This window comes from Peromyscus leucopus, chromosome 10, assembly GCF_004664715.2.
Source record: "Peromyscus leucopus breed LL Stock chromosome 10, UCI_PerLeu_2.1, whole genome shotgun sequence".
NCBI lineage: Eukaryota > Metazoa > Chordata > Mammalia > Rodentia > Cricetidae > Peromyscus > Peromyscus leucopus.
The window spans coordinates 9,291,648-9,316,013 of NC_051071.1; the positions used below are offsets into that span (position 1 = coordinate 9,291,648).

General features: G+C 39.9%; 1 long non-coding RNA gene across 1 annotated transcript in view; it reads right to left on the bottom strand.

The window, feature by feature from the left end:
- Window positions 1-23,556, bottom strand: part of LOC114697962 — a 38,013-nt gene extending 14,457 nt beyond the window's left edge. The window contains exon 1 of the long non-coding RNA XR_005092282.1: window positions 22,874-23,556. This is a non-coding gene — a long non-coding RNA (uncharacterized LOC114697962). The remainder of the gene's footprint in view (window positions 1-22,873) is intronic.
- Window positions 23,557-24,366: the final 810 nt, after the last annotated feature.

The window sequence follows — 24,366 nt, forward strand, 5'->3', positions numbered from 1 at the left end:
AGGGGTGGAGGTGTTTTACAACACACAAAACAAGCAGGACTGCTCTGGACAGCAGATAATGCAAACTAGCTTTGCTGGAAATGAGCTGCAAAATACCTTCATTTTCTACTACAGTGAAACCCTGATAAGATCACAACGGCTAGGGTCATACGGTATATCAGGTGGAATCACAGCCTTTAGAACTCCATTATTAATGCAGACAACCTCACAATCAAACAGGATGAGAGCACAGTTTCCAGATGCCAATGATTTGATCCTATCTTATTTGGCTGTTTACATTCAAATAATGCGACTGTATAAATTTAAATAATACAAACCACCAACAGATGGATCCCAGTGAAAAACTGTGCTTTCGCTGAGATCCTGAATGTACACTATACAGTGCTCTACAATTTATTTGAGCACAGCTCACATTTAAAAAAAAATGGGAGGGGGATAAAAAGAGACTCATTTCTTCTACCATTATGGAAATAAAAGGACGGCGGCTTTAGTTCGCGCTGACTGTGCCAAGGAAACATGCAGTTCCCTAACCTCTGGTACAATGTACCCATAAGGTAGCAAGCATCAAAGCATATTAAAAAGATATTAACTGCATATTTGCTTATGAACAAGATAAAAAGCTGTAGGGCCTCCAGGTTCTCAAGCTGTGAGTGGAACAGCTTTGCAATTTGCCTGCAAAACTGCATTTTGATCTTAATGAATATAAAATGGCTGCCATTAAAAGTAAAACAGATTATTTCGGGTCTTCCAGGGCCCATAGCTCTTTGCCGGCCTTGGAGGGCCACTATGATCTTTCATTAAAATCTCACAGCAGGGCTCCCTCACCAGCAAATCAAGCCTTGCAGTCTAGGAGATTGGCTACATTTAAAAGTAATTTTCAGAAATCTACACAGATTTTCAATTTGGTAATGAAAGCCATAAGAGAATGCAGGCGGCGTTTTGTCGAATATTGTTACTGATCCAGCGCTCACATTCGTTAGAAATTAAACTGCCCCGTAACTACCGCGCTGATGGCAGCTTGCCATTTCGGCTGCATTCTAATCTCCGTTTGTTAATGAGTAGCATGTGCTAATTGTTGTCATCCTTACCACTGGAGCAGTCCTCCCTAGCTAACATATTGTACCTGCCCAGAGGTGGAATCTTTCGCTTTGTCCCTGACCAAGTTGGAACGGAGACTGGAATCACTGTGCCTGGCAGGAGAGAAAAGCACCCTTCCACTACACAAGAGGGAATCGAATCTTAAACTGGGTGTTTTCATTTCACTTGGATTGATCCCTTTGTTGTTGTTTATTTGTTTGTTGTTTTCAGTCAAGGCTAAGTTTTCTAAAGTTCCAGAATACACAAATGTTAACTGCAAAAAAAAAAAAGAAAAAAAAATTTAACAAACCGGCAAACACAGAGGAACTGCTTAGGAGCGATGAAAGGCTGGACCGTCCCAGCGACACCAAGAGTTCCCCAAAATCAAGGGAAAATGTGCAAATGGACATACATCTTGCAAACTTTGGCAAGCAAGTTTGACTGGGATCCTTGGTATATTTCTGAACACAAAATCCAGACAACTGTGGGAGCATGGTACTCTGAGGTGGCTAGCCCTAGTGAGGGCAGATGTGTGCACTCAATCTGTGGCTCCCCTAAAGGAGAGAAGGTCCAGAAAGAGGAATTCAGTAAGTTCAGTGTTCTGATGTGTGGTGCAAACTGACATCTGAATAAAGAGAAGCATAAGATAATTACAGATGAATAAATAGAACGCATTTGTGTACATGCATTCCAAGACAGAATGGGACCGTTTTAGTTCCTTTATGAATGTCCTTCCTTGATAGAAAGACTAAGAAGAGTTCTTTTTCTGAGATCCTAGAAACAAAATGTCAGATATGCTTCCCTTTTGGAAAATGCATTCAATAAATTTTCTTTACTTGGCAATTCTCTTTACCTGGCACCTTTAGGGCAAAGCACTTTCCAGCACTAAAATGTGACGAACAACAAGAGCTGCTCTCCACTTTCTCTCTGACTGGATATAAATTCTTCCTGCTGATACAGAAAGAATCTCCATTTAGAATAGCACTTCTCCCTGGCAGAGTGCTGGCAGCCAGGAGAGCATATATGCAAAAGATATGTTTATTTTCAGGGGGCCAAGGCGGGTGCCGTGTGGCTGATGCAAGCAAGCCTCTGAGTTTCTAGTGTTTGAGCAGCTTGCCTGGGCTAGGCCTCTTTGGTTTTCACAACGAACAATTTTAATTGGGTGGGATGTCTATGATTCTAAGGGAAAGACACGGGACCCTTAACAAGGTACCACTGCTAATGTGCATTAGGATGTGAGGAGTAGCTCACACCACATCCTGTTTCCGCAGCCTCAGGAGACCAATGGGAAATTGCTATAAACAACTTGGAAAGGCGGTTTTGAATCTGTCCCACCTGCAGTTGTTACTCTAATTGCAGGAAACGGCCGTGTAACACGGTAAGGCTTTTTTCCCCTAAAGTGACACTGTAAGAAATTCTGCTGAGTCCTCCCAAACTCATAGGACTGAGGCATCTTTCACTTCACCTGTCACCCGTTGTTCTAATATTCCTGAGAACTTTCAGCTACATCTTGACAACTATATACTTTATGGTCCCATATCATTATTTCAGCATATGCTAAGCTATGAACAGAGGGAAGATTTATTATCAGTTTTTACTCTCAAGAACTAGACTATAACATGTATTAAATCCCTTTAATAACTACAGTGGGGAAAAGCAGGACTTTTGGTACTAGAAGTTAATGTAATTATTTTTCACATAATCAAGCTAAGTTTTAATAGTAGTGATAGGATATAATTATTTATTTACCTGTTTCAGGAATATAATATGTGGAAGCAGCCACTGCCCCTGTCCATCATTTTTAATCTATCAGTTCTGTTGGAAAATATACATTTATACATACACATATATATTTATGGAAACTTCTACTTAAAAATCAAAGATAAAACACTTGTGACCTTTTAACGGGGCATAGTAAGGGGTTTCTAAGGGCATTAGTTATTACGATATAAATGTGTGTTTCCGCTAACAATTACATTTTAAAACAACACATTAGGACCAAAACAAAATTGGGAGAACTTAAAAGTAGTGGTTTGCAAACATATATCTACTAAAATTCATACTTCTTTTATAATTTTATTATTAATTTGGCACCTCAAATTAAAATTCTAAGGCCTACATTAAAATTCCAATTGAACAGATCTCTGGGAATATTATATCATCTGTTTGAGTGCATGAAGTTTTAAAATTTTGTTATTTTATGAAAAAAAATTCTAAATGGTATGTTAGGTCCTATAACTTGTTTGAAATATACCATTCTAGTAAATATAAATTATTTTGGATTTACTCAACAAATCTCATAGAACCAGCCCTAAAGGGACAAGTGCATTTCATCCTATAGGCTAATTGATATAGAACTTCAGAGTTTGTAAGTGGTTTTCCCCCAGAAATAATACATACCAGCTTGAGAGCCAGACTTGGAGCCATAGACCTTAAATCCCAGTACTCGGGAGGCAGAGACAGGAGAATGGATCTCTGTGAGTTTGAGGCCAGCCTGGTCTACATGGCAAACCCAGGCCAGCCAGGGCCTACACAGTGAGACCCTGTCCAAACAAGCAAACGACATCAAATCCAGTTTGGTTCCAGGGTATGCCCATAAGAATGACAAATTTTGTCACTTGGCTGAGCTAAATTCAAATGGAATCTGTCTTGTCCTTTGCGCTAGGGAGCAGAAAATCATGAGATGCAAGAGAATGAAGAAAAAAGTGAGTACCCAGGGGACTAGAAGATGGGTGTGGAGAGGACCATGGATGCTCTCTGCTCCTGAATCTCCTCTGTCTGTGGGGAGAGCATCCTAGACCCAGAGCCTTTTGTCCCACACTATCCCAAACTCTCTATGCTTCTTCTCCAAGACTGCACAGGTTCAGTTTTCATTACTTCAATGTCAACTGCCTTTTCCATCCTCTAAAGCCCTCCTAAAGTATTGAGCTTGTCACACTCCATGTGACTCAAATGGATGTTCAGAGGATGAGGAACAAGGATAGTCAAGAGGCAACAAAAAAGTAACATTTGCAGAAGATACTTCTGCTTTGGTTTTAAACAAAGATGTTCAAAATGAATGTCCTGCACAGTTTACACATGCAACCCAACTAGAGGACTGGTTAAGGGCAATGTTACCAGGTGCCCTCACCTGCCCCCAACCTAACAGCTTATAAACCTACAGCAATCTAGCTATGACGAGGAGCAGCAGGGGGCTGAGACAAAGGCAGGCACAATGAACGTGATGCTGGGCAGTTCGCACCACAAAGGATCTTGCTGATTCTGTTGTTCCTCCTTCTTGAGTTCCCAGTAGCATGAATGTTATGTGCAGGGTGGACTTCTTTCTATCTTGGGCATTTGATGAGTGTCCTTCTGTGGTTCTAATTTACTGGGAAGGATAAAGGTTTTGCATATGGCATTAAGAAATAGAACCCAGCAAAATAAGATAGAAAAAAATATTTTGAGGCAGTGGAGAGAATCTGAATCTGGTATATAAGAGTAAAAGAAGGCATTTTAGACTGGCTTAAGTGTGTTATATAGGGACTGACTTCCACATATAGTAACTGCATCCTTCTATAAAAGCAGTAACAATCTCTTTACTCAACATAGACTCTGGAAAGTTTTCAGGACCACATTGGATGAGCTGTAATATCTCTGGAAGGCAGAAGTGAAAAGAAAGAGCAGGTGACTCCCTACCAAGTTCAAAGATTCATGTTTACATGTGGGAGACAAAGGGGAATGAACTGTTTTCTAGGGTGCAAATGTAAACTGTGGAAAGGTGACCTTTGCTCTGTGGTTACATGCAGCAGTCAATGCTATCTCCGGAGACATGGTCTTTACTCATCTAGAGCATCAAGAGACTGAAGGCCACCCATCCACAGTTGTAGTGGCATCTGCCATGGGGAGGTTTGGAAAATAAGTGGGTGATGCAATGGGGTTTTGTTTTTGTTATTGCTGTCTTTAACAACGGTTCCAAATAGCAGAGAGAGAGAGAGAGAGAGAGAGAGAGAGAGAGAGAGAGAGAGAGAGAGAGAGAGACTCATCCAAACAAGGTGAAGTGTTTCTTTGAAGACTGGAGAAAATGTGTGTGGATAAAAATATTGAAACCAAACAAACAAATTCATGCTTATACATGAAGTTTAAAAAGCAAACACTAAATAAAGCTTTCAAGTATGATTCTAAGCTGTATCAGGACATATGATTTAGAGGATATTAAATTGCAAATGAATTGGCTGGGATTTTCCAAAAGAAAAAGCAGAAACAATATATATTGCCTATATTTCATTGATATATGATATTTACAGACTAAAAATAATACAATAAATATGTAATTTCACGTTGAACAAAGAATAAGATCTAGATGTCTGAGCCAAAAGTGATGAGAAATCTGGAAAGGAATCTTCTATTATATGAGAGTTTGTTATGTTAACAGGAAAATAATGCTAGACATTGAATTTATCCTAGAATCCAGAAATGCAAGCACCAGAATAGAGAAATTTAAAAAACAATCCCACGACTAAATATTTTTCAAGGGAAAATAAGCCTATTTTTAAAATTTTGACAAAATAATCGCAGATTATTTTAGAGATATATAAAAGTGGTAACATGAAAGGAGCATTCTTTTCCCCCTTTTAAAGCTATTCAATGTAGAATATAAAGGAACACACACCCCAAATGGAAGGCTGAAGACATAGTGAAGAGCCAATATAAAAAGTGTTGCAAGAATATTGTCGGGAGGGTTAAAGCCTGACTAGAGGCTGAAAAACTGCCAAGGACAACAGAAAGCTATTTTAAGCTGTTTGTAGAGAAGAACAAAGGGATAGGTACATTGATTGGGGCACACAGCAAAATGTTAACAGATGTCACAGAAAACAGAACGATTCAACTTCTGTTTTGATTCTGTGGTCTCTATCAAGAAGAATGATCTTTGGACTGGAAGGGGTAGAGTGAACAGGCAGAAGAGAGAGCCAAGGCCCAGGATGAGTTCAGACACACTATGGTTGTCACCTGGCTGCTTTAGACGAGTTCAAGGCTCCAAGCCAGATGAACTATCTGTGCAGTTAATAAGAGAGCCTAAAAATAAAACAAAAATAATCCAGATGCAACTACAGAAAACCTCACAACTGTTCTCACACACAATTATGATTGACCATGAACTAATGTGGCTACAGAAGGAAAAACATAATTTGCAAAACCAAAAATCTACAGAGAACATATTCCTAGTAAGATTCTAGAACTTGGTAAAAGTCCTATATAATTAGGGTGATTCAGAATTACTTGAATAAATGTTCCAATGAATACTTATTAATTAATTGGTGAAATCTGAGTGTTCTCTCCTGGCATGTGCCCTTTGCACTTTATTTTACCCTTTTGTTCTTTCTTCCATGCTTGCTTGGCTTGTGCACAGCTTTACTGTAAGATTTCCCATATTTTGAGAAAATATGTACTCTGTGTTTTATCCCAATCAGACTTAACAATCATGTACATAGTATCCACTTATGAAGCAGGTAGGTTCTGGCAATATGAGCCCAGAAAGCTTAGCCCTCTTCTTTCAGTACTTATTGCTTAAAGGTGAATGACAGAGTAGATCCACACACACTATGGGGAGACATTGAAAGAAGGCATTGTGTACCAACTATTGTAAGGTACTACAATAAAGCTTTACATGTTTCATCAAATCCTCTTAAAAAATCTCTGCAACAGTGTCCTGGTGGCACCTGATACACAAGACCAAGTGATAGTTCAGAGAGAGATGAAATGTTATATACTGTTGTTCCATGGCTACTGGGAGAAGAAGATTCAGTTTCCTCTAGGGATGAGCTCCCACATAGGCTGTCAATCTCAACCTACTCAGCCCTGGACACATGTACATATGAGCAAAGACAAATAGACTCAGTATGTTATACAGACATGTATACACACACACACACACACACACACACACACACACACACACACATATCCATGCAACAGTAATTAGAGAAGAGATCATGAATTTGGAAGGAGAGAGACACAAGAGATTTGAGACAGAGGGAGGGGCATGAATCATGTAGATGCAGTGATCTAAAATGGCATTATCAAAAACATTATTGAATGAACAACCCACCAAAATAAAAACAAAAACAAAATGGTCCCACAAGCCTGTTGTGGCCTCACTCACACTGCAATCTCAGCACTCAGGAGGCCCAGGTAGAAGAATCACCATGGATTCAAGGACAATCTTTTATACAGAGTGAGTTCAAGGCCAGTTTGGGCTAAAGTAAGATCCTGCCTTATAAAAAGAAAAAAAGAAACAATAAACGACTAAAACATTTACAGAAGATGTGGAGCCAGAACTCAAAGCAAGAATCATGAATCCACACCCCATGTTCTATTATAGCACACAGCAAACAAAGGCCTACTGATGCCCCTTCTGTAGTAGAGTACCTTGAACATTCCAGAGTTGATGCAATACTGTCCCAGAAATACTTCCCAGAGAAAACAGAAAAGAGTGCTGTAGCTTTTGAACACCCATCTTCTGGTGGATTGTTTCAGCCCGTATTACTAAGGCAGAGCCTAGTTGGAGAAAGAAAGGGCATTGTGGGTGTGCCATTAGATGCTGTTTCTCTCTCTCTCCCTCCCTCCCTCCCCCCTCTCTCTTTCTCTCTCTCCTCTCTCATCTCTGTCTGTCTGACTGTCTCTTTCTGTGTGTATTAATGCACACACAAAGTTATCCTAAAGAATATATATTATTAAATTAAAGACTATTTAAAACATAATGTTTCAGTACAAGTTCCTTTGCCAATTTATTACTTGATTTATTCCTAGCCATCAATGTTCTCTTTTTCTCTACCTTAGTTTTCTCTCTGAACCTTCAACATATGTACTTCATTTTATGCATGAAATGAGTTCTTGTAAAGTTGTGTTATTTTTTTCAGCAAATGAAATATTATATTAAAGGTACCAGGGACATATTCTTTTAAAAGAACCTTATGGCAAATTGCTTTGTAAAGCAAATAATGACCCTATAACCAATCTTTCTTTAAATCTAGATTTCCATATATAAGATTTGACTAAAAAATGGTACATCTGTGCTTTATTTTTACATCTGTCTGCTAGCTGTACTGCAACATAATAGTATGCCAATTTGAAATACCATAATTTTTATACTTTTCCAGTTCTCACAATGCAATCTTAGAAAATGTATTATTTTCTATATAATTCTTGCATATCCTTTCTTTTCTTTGGGGGAACTTTGGACTTTAGAGCTGTCTATCACACCTATACCACCTTCCCCGAGTTTGAAGAGATCAGTAGCAGCTCATCTTTCACAAAGCCATAATAATGTGCCATCATTAGTGCACAGTATTGTGTGCTTCTTTGCACATTTAATATTTACAACAGACTCCTGGATATAAACAACTGCCTCAATTGTTTTATAAGTCAGTAAACTAGACATAATCAAAACTGAACTGCTGCAGGTGTCTTGCCTGTATAAAATTCATTAATTCATATCAGCTGACATATTAACATACACATCACACACATGCAAACACACTCAGATGAATACACATAATTTGTATGGTGTTCAAAATAATGCTCTGAGATGGATACTATGAGATAACTCCCCCAATCTATCTAAATGACACTACCACCAAGTTACTTAGAGGGTATGTGTGATATGTGTTAGTACATAATTCATTCTTTTGAATTTAAGCACATAGTAGAGTCACCATGCAGAAAATTGATTTTTCAGAATTTGTTCATTTATATAATTGAAATTTTATATTCTTTGACCAATTCTTCTCATCTCCCATGCATTTTAGGATAGCAATGTTGTAGCATCTGCTTTTCTATCAGCTAAACTTTTGTAGATTACAGTATCATACAGTTTTCACCATTTTATGCTTGGTAATATAATGCCATCCTAGTTCATCTACATTTTCAAAATCACAGGATATCTAAAAGCTATATTTTCAATTTATTTGTTTTGTATATATGAGTGTTTACCTACACGTCTGTATGTGCACCAGGTGCATTCCTGTTGCTGAGTGAACTCAGCAAGTGGAATCAGATTCTCTTGAACTGGAGTTACAGACGACGTTTGTGAGCTGCCACATGAGTGATGGGAACTGAATCCGGGTCCTCTGCAAGAGTAGCAAGTACTCTTAACTGCTGAGCCTTCTCTGCAGCTCCCAGACAGGATATCATTTTGTAAAGCTAAATAATATTATACTTAGTGTGTTTATAAGCATACTTCACACTTTCTTCATTAATTTGTCTATGAATGCTTCAATCCCCACCCCTAGTCTCCACATTTTCACTATGTGAATACTGCTGTAATGAACACAAGACCACAGAGAACTCTTGAGAGATCAATTTCATTCCCTTTGGATATAAACTAAGGTAGAAGATTGCTAGGTCAGAAGTAGTTCTTAGGTTAATTTTTGATGGATGACATTGATTTCTATGATGGATGTACCAATGTGCCTTCTTTTATTTATTTATTTATTTATTTATTTATTTATTTATTATTTATTTATTTATTTATTTTACAATACTATTCAGTTCTACATAGTAGCCACAGATTCCCTTGTTCTCTCCCTTCCTGCCCCCCCAATGTGCCTTCTTATCAACAATCAAAAGTTATGTTTTACCTACTTCCTTGCCAACACTTCTTCCCCTTTTCATTTGATAGTAGAAATTCTAATAGGCTTGAGATGGCTTTCATTGTGATACTGATTTGCATTTTTCTGTTGATTAATGATGTAGGGAATTTTTTACATTTTTTTTCACATTGCCCCTGAGTCATCTGTATTTCTTCCTTTGAGATATATCTGTTCAGGCCCTTTGCCATTTTTAATTGGGCTGCTGTTCTTATGGCTATGGAACTGCTCAAGTTCCTTCTGTATTTTGGCTATTAACCCCTTATCATATAGATGGATTGCAAATATTCTCTCATGTTCTGCAGGTTATCCTTCCGCTCAGGCTATTGTTTCCTGTGCTGCAGAGCGGCTTTGTAGTTCAATGCCACTCCACTTGTCTATTTCTGCCTTTGTTACCTCTGCTTTCAGGGTAGCATCAGCAACATCAGGCCCAATGTCAAGAAGCTTCCTGCGTTTCCTTTCAGAAGTTTTAAAGTTGTAGGCATTCCATTAGTGTTTAAACTCATCTGAGTCAAATTTTGTGTGTAATGCTGGGTAGGAGTCCAATTTCATTCTATTGCATGTAAGTTTTTAGTTTTTTCTATTTATTGACAATATTGCCATTTCCCTACTGTGTGCTTAGATACACACAGTAACTACTATTGTGTGCATTTTCTTATTATTGGAATAATGAACAATTAAAAAAATTGGTCTCACAGAGAAGACAAAGCTTTGGGTGAAGGTTTGCCAATAAAAAGTATTTTTATGAAAGGCCAAATTGATTATAGTAATATCCCTGCTATCTGCTGTCTGCATGAGATATTTTCTTGTTCATTTCAGGCCTCAGTATTTTTGTCTGTGGAATGGAATGCTCAGATCCTCTCTGACAGACATACAAAAGTCTTGCTGGCCCTCTCAGATGAGATGCTGTGCCTACTGGATGGCCTACTTAAATTTCTTAACATTTGTTCCTAGAAAGCAAGTTCACATTAACAGCATGTGTATAACAAGGAACACCCATGAATGGCTAACTACATAACCAACACTTCTACAAAAGAAAATGGAAAGTAAAATTAATTCTGCCATTGTGTCTATCCTGGTTGAGGGTGCTGCCCTCCCGGGGCAGGATTTTTCCAAAACCGAAGACATGATTTCATGAAAAACAATGACTAGTGCAGCTATGATCTAGAATCTGAGAAGGAAGATGCAGGTCTTCACTAATTTGGCCAGACCATAGTTTTCAGAGATAAAAGTCCTGAGCCCAACCCTTCCATTAACAGAGTCAGACCCCTTACATGCCTTATTCCAAGCATTTAAACACATCAGCCTTCCAAACTAGAAACAAACCAGCTTTTTATCACCTCTCTTCGGTCTTTTTCCTCTTATGATCAAGGTGACTTATAAACAGCTGCGACAGAAATGATTTTTTTCTTAAGCATCTTCTCAATAATATCTCTAAAAAAGCAGGGAGGCTAAGAGATACATGACATTCACAGATTTTGTCCCTGGAGCCACAAAATGCACATGAGCAATTTCTTCATTTGACCAAAATGAATGGTCATCACAAAAACAAATGTAACTTTGGTATCCCTGATTTGGCAGAGACAGCTTAAGGGCTCAAACTTAATAGACTTTTTCTGACCGATTAGGATCTCAGAGTGGGCTGCATCATCCTGACAGAGCCGATAGCCACATCCAAACCACAGGCACCGGGCTGCCCTTGATCCATGACCTTAGCAGACAAAATAATGGGCTGCAGAATTTTTCAAGATTCCCAAGGAAGGAAATTTGAAGTCAGTGTTCATTTTGCTTGGTGGTCTTTTAGGGAGGCAATTAGACATTAAGCATAGATTGGTGCTTAAAGAAAACGCCTAACAGTAAAAGCACATTTCTATATTCCAAAGGTCCAGGAGAAGCTATGCCTAAGAAGGGATTAGCTACTATCAGATGATATTACGACTGGATTAATGATGTTCCACATTCACTATATTTATAAAAAGAGAGGAGAAAAAGAATAGGAGTCTTTTAAGGAGCAGATAAGTGATTTCTATAAACCTTAAAAGCCAAAAGAAAACTCATTTTTATGGAAGATAGTGGTTCTAATAGTATATTTATTTATAAATCCTTAATTGGGGTATTTTTCCCTTATAAAAGGCCCTACATTTCAAGTAAATTGCTGTTAACATTTCTCTGTGAGGCTTGAGAAAAGTGCATGTGTGTCCCTGTAAGTGTGTGCACAGAGAGAGGGCCCTCTTGTATCAACGCTTTATATTCTACCAAGTGTTTTAACCATTCTTATTTTAGACAATTGTTTTTGTAATGGATATACTAAAGGTGATCATTTTGTTTTATTGCTAGTCATTGCTGACTGAAATATTTTGCCACATGAAAGTAATTACTGCGACTATATTACTTTTCTAACCTGTTCGTGTTGGGTCCCAAATACTCACAGTATGAAATTCTTTTACCCTGTTTAAAGAAAAAGAGTCATTGGCTATCATGGTCTGACCTTCCTTACATAAAGACATGTGATGGTTATGCAATTTCCTTTTTCTTTCTTCTTTCATGTGTTCCCTGTACGTGTTTTTATGACTCCAGAGGTTGAAGGAACAGTCTCACATTGTGTGGCATTATGAGATGTACACTGAGAAATGAAGTAACTGACATGAATGTTGTAAGCCAGGAGATGCACCAAATAATTTCAGTCATCCTAGTAAATAAAAATAATCTATATCATGTCTAAAACAGGAAGAAAGGACAGAAGGAAAAGGAGAAAAGGGGAGTGGAGAAAGGCAAGAGGAGGGAGAGGGAAGGCAGGCGACACAGAAGGAAGGAGAACCAGTCTTTTCAGGTCTGAAGTCCTGGGCCGCCACATCTGGAACTGCCTGTTGGCTCTCTGTCCTCATCAGTGGGTGACCTGAGACACCCTCGTCCTACAGCTTCAGCCAGGCAGAGCAACATCATTAGAGCCATAACAAGAGGACAAAGGTCAGGCATGAAGGGAGGAAACAGACTCCAAAGCTGAGCTCTGGTACATCGACCACAATTCATCCTTCCTTGGCACCTGCCACATCACAGTCCACCCTGTACCCACAGGTAACTTGAGAATGAATCACCCAGCTCTCCATAGGATCTGCTATTCAATCCAGACGAAAGAGGAAGAGGATGCATTTCAGTCGCCAGCCTCTGAGAATGGTCGCGCTGTCAAGGACACATGAGGGGCAGCTGTGGTTCTGATGGTTTCTGTCAAGCCTTGCACGGGCTAGGTTCTCCGCTCTCAGAAAACATACAGAACCTTGCCACACTTTTATGAGCCAGGATCCCATGTGAAGATCCCAATGGCTTTTGATATTTTTTCCATTCATGTCTATACTTTAAATTTTTATTTTGTTAAAAGCATAAACTATATTGTCTTGGGCCAAAGTCTTTAAAGAGACTAGCTTCTTGGAAGTTTGCCAGTGTTAATGGTAAGGAGTCCAAGAACTGTGTTTACTGCTGGAAATAAAGGGAAAACCTGAACCTACAAAGAAAGCAACTACTGGGCATTTGGGTCTGGTCTTTCTACAAGCCCTAATACTACTCTCAGAGTAGACAGCACACTACAGTCTCATAATCATTCTGCCAGTTGGTGGGTAAGGACAGAAGACTCCTTCTAAACCCTCTGTGCTATGAAAAATGACATTTAGTAGGTGATTCAATCATATAGTGCCAGCATGCTACGAAGTTTACTTTGTCCTAGACTTAAATCATATAAAACAAACAGCTTCATACTTGTTTCGATCTGCAGAAATGAAGGCACTAATTCACCAGAAGTAAAGAAAGAAAGAGAGGTGATTTTCTCAAATCTGGTCACCCTGAGAGCTATAATAATGCCTGTCTTTTGCAGAACTCTTCACAGCGGCAGATGGAAATGCGTGTTTGTCTTCATGAAGGACTTGGCCCAGCCAGAGTCCTGAGAGCCCAGCCTGCAGACAAAGCAGCAGTGGGGTTCTCCACGGATCCTGGCACAGACAAAGCCTATGAGAGATGTGAAGAGAAGAGAGCTGGGTCTTGGGCAGGGTCCATGACACAGGCAGGATGACGGAGGAATGGGAAATGGAAGGGGAGGCCAGCCAAGGGCACATCATTCACAGAGATGAAAGGTGGGTGTTTAGTGGTCAAATCCACAGATAAGCAAGGACGTGGCTTAAAGATGAGGTCACTGCTCCCTAGGTTTAACACAAGGTCCGTTTTCAATGGCAACACAGTCACACATGCATGAGTTCAGGAAGGCTGAGGACAAAGTGACTTTAAGAAAATAGGAGGTGGGTTCCAACTCCTGTGTGAGATGTTGAGAATTGACAAGAAAATGCAGAGACTGTCCAGAAGAGTGGCAGATCCAAAAGGGGAAAAAACCACAAAAGGTAACTTTCCTACATTGGAAAACTACTACTAGCCAGCATGGGCTCAACTGAAAGTGAGAAAGAGTTCAAATACTGAACGCGAAAAGCTTCACGGACCAGCGGCCAAGACGGTTCAGCGGGGGAAGGCACTTGCCATCGGGCCTGACAACCTGAGTTCACTCCTCCCACTCACATGGTAGGAGCGGAGAAATGACTCCTGCTGCTTGTCTGATGACTGACTTCCAGTTTCCTACAGCAACACACACCCCAACACACACAGTGCAAACACAAATACATGTATCAAAAATATCTAAGTACTCATACATTACAAACACCTGTGATGGGAAAATTCATTTAAATAATTTTAAAATTCATTTTTTCATCAGGTGCATTTGACAGTTCTATGACTCTTTCCCACAGTCTTCAAAATTCCTACGAAGTAGGCCTTATTGCAACTTCCATTACATCCATGATGTTAATCACTGAGTCTGGGGCAGGGCTGCTGAGTGGTGGGCTGGGGCCCATGTCCGCTGTATTTTCATCTTGCTTTCCTTCCATATGAAATTAATTCTTCAACAAGAGAAATAGTGACTGAAACTTCTTTTTAATACTTAGGATGAAAACAGATTTTAAAAACCTAATCAGATCTTTTCTGGTATATAGCTTAACATCACCACACACCCTAGTTTTATCTGAAAGATACTGAATGACCACCTGCAAGCTCAGAATTGCCCCCCTCCCACTACAGCAGGTCCAGCCGCAGAAGTTATACTACCCTGGCCCATATACAAGTGCAACGATGGCCCGGAGTGTGCACAGCCAGCGCAGACCTAGTATTGTTCCAACAATTGTAGTACACACTCCAGAATTACTCTTCTACCAAACATAAAGACAATTAATTTTCAAAGATACCAGTCTCCCTTACATATCTTAAGATTGACATCCACACTGCAGGTCAACTGGAATAATCATATCAACATTTTTTTATGCCCAAAACAATCTAAAGCAAGATTTTCATAAAGGATAATTAAGCAAGCTAATATTGTACAAAGTGGAATACACAATAAGGATATGTGCCGAAATACCTGCTTTGTGTAATTCAGAACTGGTGTTTCAGGAGATTAACAATTATGATCGCCAGTCCTCTTCTGATTCTATAATACTCCACACAATCTTTTTTTAAATTACTTTATTAACCTTTCCTCCTAGCACAGAAGTGCCCGATTATAGATAATATTTCCAAATCATCTGAGGTGTAAGTGTGTTTGATTTGCTCGGTAATTATTTGTCTACTTTATTACAGTGGCCAAGCACACAAGCTCCTTGACCAGATCTATCTCAAGTCCAGTTAAGAACAGGGTCATATCCTTCTGTGCATCATTCCCTTTGGGCCCCAAAGTGCATGGAATTTCCGACTGGAGACAGGGATGGTGCATGGGAATACAGTACATTTTAAATATGGAAACATCATTCTGTGCCTTATCATTAAAGTTTTAAGAACCCTGGGCTTAATGAAAAGAATATTGTTCAGAAGCAAAGGATGGTGTTTATTCCCCATGTGACTGGTACACAGGCATTTAAGTTTAAGCATGCAAATGTCCTTGATGAATCCTAAAAGCCTATCATTCATATCCATCTGATGACCTTACCCAAGGCCTTTATCTGTCCCTTGTCATTCATACCACCTAGGATATTGCTTCCATTTTGGTATGGAATGAGCATCTACATGAGCTCACACAGACAGAAATGGATGTGATGGGATTCGCGGGGCCATCGCAAGGCCTGCCATTCCCACAGGGACTTAAAGAAAAGAAGCCACCAAAAATCAATCTTGGATTTGCAGAGGGAAGGTTTGCCTCAGCAACTTCGTAACTGTACTTCCGAATGGCAGTGTAACAGGATGGGACTGTGGAAGGCCACCAACAGGATACAAAGGCAAAGCCAAGAGACCCTGTCCACAATCAACAAATCTTGAAATTTCCATATGTAGAAGGATTCCAGGGCTGTGTTAGTAATACAGGAATCCACCATTCAGTTCAGTCACCCATGGAATTACAGTGTAGGGTATGGATGCCAGTATTTTAGGCCCAAACCGAGCATAAAAAACACAAAATAAAATTCAGTGTCAGCACAAAGTTGACAGCGAATGATTATAACAGCTTCAAAGCTTGAAAAAGAGTGTAAATAACTAGTATCCCCGCGGGCTCACTCAGCCTGCATACATAACAAACCTGATGGACAGTCTCTGTGGTAAAGGCAGAGCAAGGCACTGGGAAGATACGAAGATTTCGCCAGCCAAGAGCCTTGACTGTCACCTTCCTGACTAAATCAGTCCCTTCCACCCGGGGAGGGAAGCAGCGCCCTGGGTGCGCCTCAGCAAGGCCAACGGCCCTAGCCTCCAAGCAGTAATGTTAATTATCCGCTCTTCCGAGATTATCAAGGCGCTGCAACCCCACCAGCGTTTGCACTCTGCGAATACTCCTCTCTCTGATCTTTAATCCTTGGCACTTTAAGTCCACAAAAGATTGTGATTCAGCTCGGCTCTGCTAATTTCTACAATGTAAAAATAGAGGCAGAAGGAAAACCGTCCTCTTCACACAAGTGTGAACTTAGTGGGGTATTTGGAAGGAAAGGGAATTTGCTCTTCTTTCTATGCATGTATACAAACAAATGTGCACACACCCATGACTGCCTCTGGCAAGGGATGTTCACACTTGCTAAGAAAAAGACAAGTGCTTCCTTTTCCTGTCTTGGCTTCACCCCTGAGTGACAGACATCAGCTTGGATGGAGAAGGAAGGGCATCATCATCACCAGTACTAACAGACTCAAAGGAGAAAAGAAAGCAGAGAGGCCTTCTATCCATGGCTAGGGACCACTCCACAGGTTTGTGATTCATTTACAAGATAATTAATCAATTAGCAAATGATCCTTTCGCCTTTGTTATTTATGAGGCAGGGGAACTGCGTCTCCAAATACAGTGGCAGACCACTTGGATTCAAACTTCGCCCTTCAAACACATTGGTCTTATTTATCTGAACAGAGCAGATGCTTTGCAATGCCAGCCATTGTGACTGTACTGTTTGCTATTAGAACCTGAGTAAGATTTAAGCTAAGCAGAAGAACATAAATATGACATCCTATAGACATTCATGATGATCAACTGTGTTGTATCGTCTCCAGCCATGACTACTTATTCATATAGGAAAAGAAGGAGCAAATACACTTGACATTGCTAAAAGGGGAACTATAGTCATTGGAAGGACAGGCGAAGATGAGGCTCACACAGTCGTTGCTCTGGAGTACAACTCTAAGGTCTTAAAATGCAATTAAATTGCTGCAGTGTGTATATCCTGTTTATAGGCTCAACACTTCTCATTTCTTTCAGAGCTCCCGTATTATATGTGACACCTCTTGGAAAGCAAAGATGTCAAGCAGCTTTTGCTTAGGGACCAGAATGTTTATCAGATCTCCCAGACAACCATGGCTGAGTGGAAGGTCTGACAATGATACAAATCCCCTCAGATCCCACTTGGATCTGAGCCTTGGTCAAGGGGCATGGCTGTGCAAACCCTTTTCCTCTTGGGGCTGCAGGAGCCTGTCCCATAAAATATGAAAATGGAAAACAGCTGGGCATGCTGACTGATGTGTGCCTGTAATTCTAGCACTCAGGAGGCTGAGGCAGGAGGATATGAATTAGAGGCCAGCCTAAGTTAAAGGTTGAGCCTTTCTCTGAAAATAAACAAAATAAGAAGAAGAGGAAAAAGAAGAAGAAGAAATAAAGGGAAGGGAAGGAAAAGGGTGGGAGCTGTGTGGTTATTACCTTCGTTCCTTCTGCTGTGACCAACTCTGCGTTTCTCCACCCTTCTGTCCCAACTGTTACCAGGTGAGACGATACGGAACACCTGCTTTAGCCAGGGTTGGCGCTGAGTCTTTCAGAAGCAAAGAAGGTTCTCAGAACCACACAAACATTTCATTAGCCAAATAATCAGGAAGTCTGTGTAAGGCTGCACTTTTGAGACAGTAATTATGTATGACTTTACTCCTTTGTGCACAGAACAACAATGACAGAGTTCACTTTTACAGCTATGCAATATTGGACTCCAGGTTTGCACATGGCAGAGAAACCCTCTCATCCATAGCTGCCCTTCTCAACATGTGGGGCTCCACCCTCTGGGGGTTGAAAGACCCTTTCACAGGGGTCACATATCAGATATCCTGCATATCAGATATATACTTTGCGATTCATAACAGTAGCAAAATTACAGTGATGAAGTAGCAATGGAATAATTTTATGGTTGGGGTCACCACAGCATGAGGAACTGTATTAAGGGGTTGCAGTGTTAGGTTGAGAACTGCAGCCTTAGGGACTGACTTCAGGATGGGCTCAGAGTCAGTCATTTGACTGGGAGCCAACAATGAAAGAGCTATATGGAAAGAAAAAAAAAAGGAGCTATATGGAAAACTTCCCTAGCCCTTAACTGTGGAAAAAAAGGAACAGAAACATATTCAAATGTGTACAAGAACTGTGAGACCTCATAAATGAGAATATTAGGGAAAGATCATCAGAATATGAACACCCTAAAAGCAAACACACTCAAATCCATAGCTCATTTAACCTTAAACAGACAACAAGAAGGTTAGCAAAGCTAAACATAAACTGCATTTGTTCACACGCAAGAGTGAAAATCACAACAGTGAATCTTGAACACATTATTTCTTAGCAAAATTAGCATAACCCAGCACATCTGAACATGAAAATTTAAAAAGGATTTCAAACTGTCCTCATGTCGTCAGCAGAGTCATGTCACAGATATTTTTTATTGGTTCGGCAGCCTAGGTGTAATTGTATTAATATTTTAATGTTTGATACATATTGCTGTGATACATTGCTTGCATAAATAAAAAGCACCAACATTCAATTGCAATGAAATAATCACACAGTCTAGATCTTTATTATATCATGCATTATTTAATTACAATAATCAGAGCCTTTTGAAGGTAAAAACAAGATTAAAAAGGTTTTGTTTTATTGGATCTATATATTTGATTTAAACTTTACATGTTAGCTTTACATTAAGAATTTATAAGGCATCAGTTCAAATGGTGCTATTATAAGAGTTTATTTCTTTTATAATTAGTACAGTACTCTTAAAGTACTCTGACTATGAGATAATATTTCAGTATTTTAATGAGCTTTTTAAGTGTAATTGATGTAACAATCATTGAATTACACATTTATACCTGAAGAATAATGAAGGAAACATTTTAATGAGAAATTTAATCATTATTAGCAAATGATCTACTAAACTGCCATTTGCTGACATTTAAAAAGCTTAATAGAAGAAAACTGTATTTTCCTCCATTGGCATGGCATTGATGGTGATTGCTTTCTGTTACTTCGATTCCCCAGGTTAACTTTCTACCACCACTAATTTATTTATAAATTTGAGAAAACTTTTTTAACCCACCCTTGTCAGCTCCTTCCAGAAAATGTGGGGCTTGACACGTAGAGGGATAATTTAAATAAATTAGCCCCTTTCCAGCCTTCAGCAGTTTTCAGCATAAAAGGCTTCTTTCTTGTGACTATTCACGCTTGCATCAGCTTGATTTTGATGAATGCCCTGCGAATTCCCTGATAGTACCTCAGACAGAGATCTTAGACCAATGTCAACAGGGGTTTTTAAAGCTCCTTCATTTCCAGCACACATCAGCATTCAAGGCCTGAGAGGCAGCGGGTGCAAGGGGAGCCAACTGTGGGCTGAGCTTTGCTGATAGGTTAAGCAGAACACCCATGCAAGGGGAAAGGCTTAGAATGGAGACATGGTGGAACCTGTAAGAAAGTGTTTTGAAGCTAGAGACCACAAGACAATACCAAATGGGCTGGATTTACATACCCCCTGTAGGTCAGGAGAATTGGAGCTGAGTACAGACAATGCCACCTCTGGTCAGTATGCATGCTAGGGAGCATGATGTCTTGGGCAAGGACCAAAAGGGACTATGCCTTCTTTCCACTCTACTTTACCAGTGGGCAGCACATCTTGTTTCTCTAAGAGACAGTCATTTCCAGATTACTCGAGCAGAAGCATAATGTCAAGGTGCAGCCCGCATATGGTCCTCTGCTAAAATTTGTCCATCTAGAAGGAAGAAAAGGGCTTGGGTTAGAAACGCACTGTTTAATAGCCAGTACATAGTGGTGTATCAATTTTGGCATGTGTGTGCATCTATGTGTGTGTGACATGGATGCACAGGCTGCAGAAATCCAAATCAGGCCTCAGACACCCAGAACTAGAGTTACAGCAGTTGTGAAGTGCCTAGTTTCAGTTTGGGGAGTAAGCTCAGGTCTCCACAAGAACAGCAAGTGTTCTTAACTTCTGACCCATCTCTCCAGCCCCAATACCATTTTCTGTAAAGGAGCTCATCTCAGCTGTACAACAGGTTCACACAGGTGTGTAACTGCTGTCATCACACTCACCGCTCGCTCTTTCTGTCCCCTTCCCTAACAGTCCCTCCTTTCTTCTCATGCCCCTTGACTCCCTCAGTTCCACATATGAGAGCAAACAGGCAACCATATTTCTGTTTAAGTGTTGGATTTGGGGTCACAGCAGGAGTGGATGGGATTCAGGAAATAACAGATGGCAGCACATGGTTCCCACCAGTCCCCTGCTTTGAAGATCTCCTGAAGTCCCTCAGTCCAGAGGTGCTCTGTTGAGCACAGTTCTCTCTTCTCTCTCCTGTCTCCTCTCTCCCCCTCCCCCTCCTTCGTCCCTCCACTCCCCTCCCCTTCACTCCTCTCTACTCTTCTCTTTCTTTCTCCTCCTAATTCTCTCCTGCCCATCATTTTGCATGTGCTCAAAAAGATTTTCATAATTTAGATATACTTAACTGTTCGTTTTTTCTTCATAACTGAGGGAGAGCTTGGTTCTGTGACTGACGATGCAGTAGGGGCAGCCCCTCGGTGACATCTCCAGCCCTGGCAGGGTGCACAGGACAGCGTCTCCTATCCTCTTGGGTTTCCAACACCCAGTCTTCCTACTGCACACAAACCAGTAGATTACAGTAATAGTTGTGAATGACCAGCAGAGGGTCAGAGCATCAAGGAGATATGAATAGACCATCTTTGAAGTAAACGGAGGAACGAAGAACTCTTAGCTTCTTAATTTGTTAGTTTTTTCATCAAGGCAGATAAAATTACCAAAATCCAAACACGCTCTTCATAAAATATTGGGCCATATTTAAAGATTATTCATAAATCACTTCTGCTCTTACACTGGAAAATAAAATTATGATAGACCAAGGGCTCTTCTCTAATTACAGGATAATAGTTACCTAGGAAATTGTCCATGTGTCATGTTAGAAAGGAATTTCAGGTAGTGCAGAAATTTATTTATTTATTGACTTATTTTGAGATTTAGATTATATGTGTTTATGGGCACAATATGCATTCATGGTGAAGTAGGATATTTTGAAACAATTTCCTAATTATAACTTGATGTAAGTAAACACTTTCCCTTAAAACACCACATCAAAACCAAAAATATAGGAATTTCTGAGATATGTGGTAAGAAATGTAAGTGTATTTTCAGAGAATCTGAAAATAACCACCAGAAAATTTTACCCAAATAATATTAGAGTGGTGTGATTCAGGTGTGGGATAATATACTGAGATACCCTGAAGTATTAAATATGAGCCTCCAAATTTCCATTAACATGTTTTTTTGTGTTGCAACAGAATTACAGTTATACCTGTGCATTGGAACAATTTCACTAGTCTCAAGATGAAAGGTACAGCTTTCTTCAAGATAAATAAATAAATTACTATTATTATTATGTGTAGCACTAAACCAATGCAAAATAAAACGGAGCAAGAATGTGGGAGAACATTAGAATAATGCAAAGCCGTGCAAAGCCTTTGTGTGATAGACAAGTGTGCCACAAAATATTCTGGTATTTATTAATGCAGAAAAGGGCAGATAGGTTCCGAGAAAACTGGAACTCTCTCTCCTCTAAGCACCCTGGTTTGACTCGCTCTATTAGACTCCCAAAGACTAATTCATCCAGTTAGCAAACCAGACATAAACAAATGGTATTTAAAAAATGCACCTTTAAAAGGCTCCATCTAAAGGTTGTGGGAGTAGGAGATGAAAACCATGGAGAAGGTTAGCAGTGGTTAACCTCGGGCAGCATCATGTTGCTGCCAACAAAGGTGGTCAGTGATAAGTTCTTACAACAGCTGCCAGGCCCTGATCCCAATTCAGGAGATGCTCCTCATTACACAGCAGCTTACACAGGAGATCAGAAACTCAGTCATGAAGGGAGTTTCCTCTTCTTTAGCTCTCATTCAAGGAGATATTTTTCACACAAAAAAATATGAAAGCTCCCTATGGAGTCCCAGGTAAATATGAGTCCAATTAAAGTTTTGGATCTACTTTATTGGGACACCATCTGAGCTATGAGAACCATATTTGAAATGGGTACACACAGAGACTTACACTTCACACACACACACACACACACACACACACACACACACACACACACGTTTTCCTGGGAGAACACCCAATGTCACTAAGCTCCTGTCTTTCTCGGAAGTCACCACACCTCTAATGATGTGTTTAACTGGTCCACTGACTTGTGGCTATACCATTTCCCTGAAACTTGTAATTTGCTGTTAATTGCTTCCAAGAGGATACTTGGCTGAGATATTTATTTGAAGAAGAGTACAAATTCCATTTGAGTAAAAAATGTGTTCATCAGAAAATCAAACATAATCAGCAGCAATGTTTGAAGGACTGATGGTGTCCATTACTTACCAGTATATTTAGATGAAGAATCAAGGCTGTCTTTGAAAGTGTGGTGATCTGTGAAAGAGTCAGTTAATAATAAATGCATGTGCTATAACAGGGAATGAGTCAGATCAAGATGGGATGCCATTTTGTTAGGGAGAACTATTGGACTCTATCTAGTCTCTCACTGTCTAGACACACTGTCCAGTAGCTCTATGCAGTGACCAGAGTCCAATAGCTCTTTAGTCTACACAGGCTTTAGTTGTACATAATTCTTTTACCTTCATACTCTGTGGATAAGTCCTACTTGCTATTTGTTATTAAAAATCAGATCAAATGTTACTTTCTTTTGAAATCTGGGTCAGATGACTACAACAGAAAAATAGACAAATAGAGAGTTTGATTTCACAAAACAGCATTCTGGGCCAGTAGATCAACAGTAGTGACCTTAACATCACTATTCTCCTGGACACCTCCCAACTCTTGTCACAGGGCAGGGGATTGTTGGTACAGGTGTTGGTTGGAATCAATCATCGGTGGGTGGCACAAGAAGTGGTCCTCTTGATGAACAGGAACAGGGTGACTGTGAAAGCATTCCTGAATGGATATGAGAACTGCCATCTTTACAGAGGGTATCCAGGGATACAATCACAGGAAGCGGTAGCAGAAGAAAGTAAGATGGGACATATTCTAAGAGGACTTAGCTAAGAAGCATAAGAACAAGCTGCTACCTAGAAATGTCTGGCTCCAAAGTGTAAGGAAGCCTGGATGACTCTCAAAGTGTGCAGAGAAGCCATGCAGGATTGGTGCTGATGCTGATGTTCTGCTCTTTCTCTGGACAGCCCAGGCCTGAATGAGTAGCATGGAGGAAAGGGATGCAGACAGACTCTGGTAACTCTGAAGTGGAAACATTAACTCGAAGCTAAAAAAAAATTTAGGGTTATTTTTTCCTTTCTCAAACTGACAACCATTTCCATGTTAACGTCCTAGAACCTTTCAAAACATGGACTGAGGACTTAATGTGGTACTTTGTAATTGCCGGAACTTTTATTAATAATGTTTAATTCCAGCTCTGTAGATCAGTCAGACAAAACTGACTGACATGCTTAAAAAGCAAATGATCCTGTGAAATAAAGTCAGGCCCAGGAACAATTTTGGAGCTCTAGTTGTTTAAAAAAAAAAAAGTCTTGACAAAAATAAGTACTGCAAGCGAGCAGTAAAACTTCCCCGCAAGTCCTCAAGATGTTGGTTGAACACGAATTTTGGAGCTAGGATTTAGCTGTTTATTTTGAGAGCAAAGCCATGGGTCTGCTAAGAAAAACCTACACCCATTTTTATGGCGTGACTTTTTATTATAAGAGCCTCGTGTGGAGGCGTTCCAGTTACAGCGTGGGTTATAGTAAATGCTACAGAATAGAGCAGCCATTGCTGAGTGGGTGAGAACTATTGGGTCAGGCTACTTAGAAGCATTCTTGCACACATCTCTTCTGCTAGGAGCACCAATTGAAAACACATGTAGG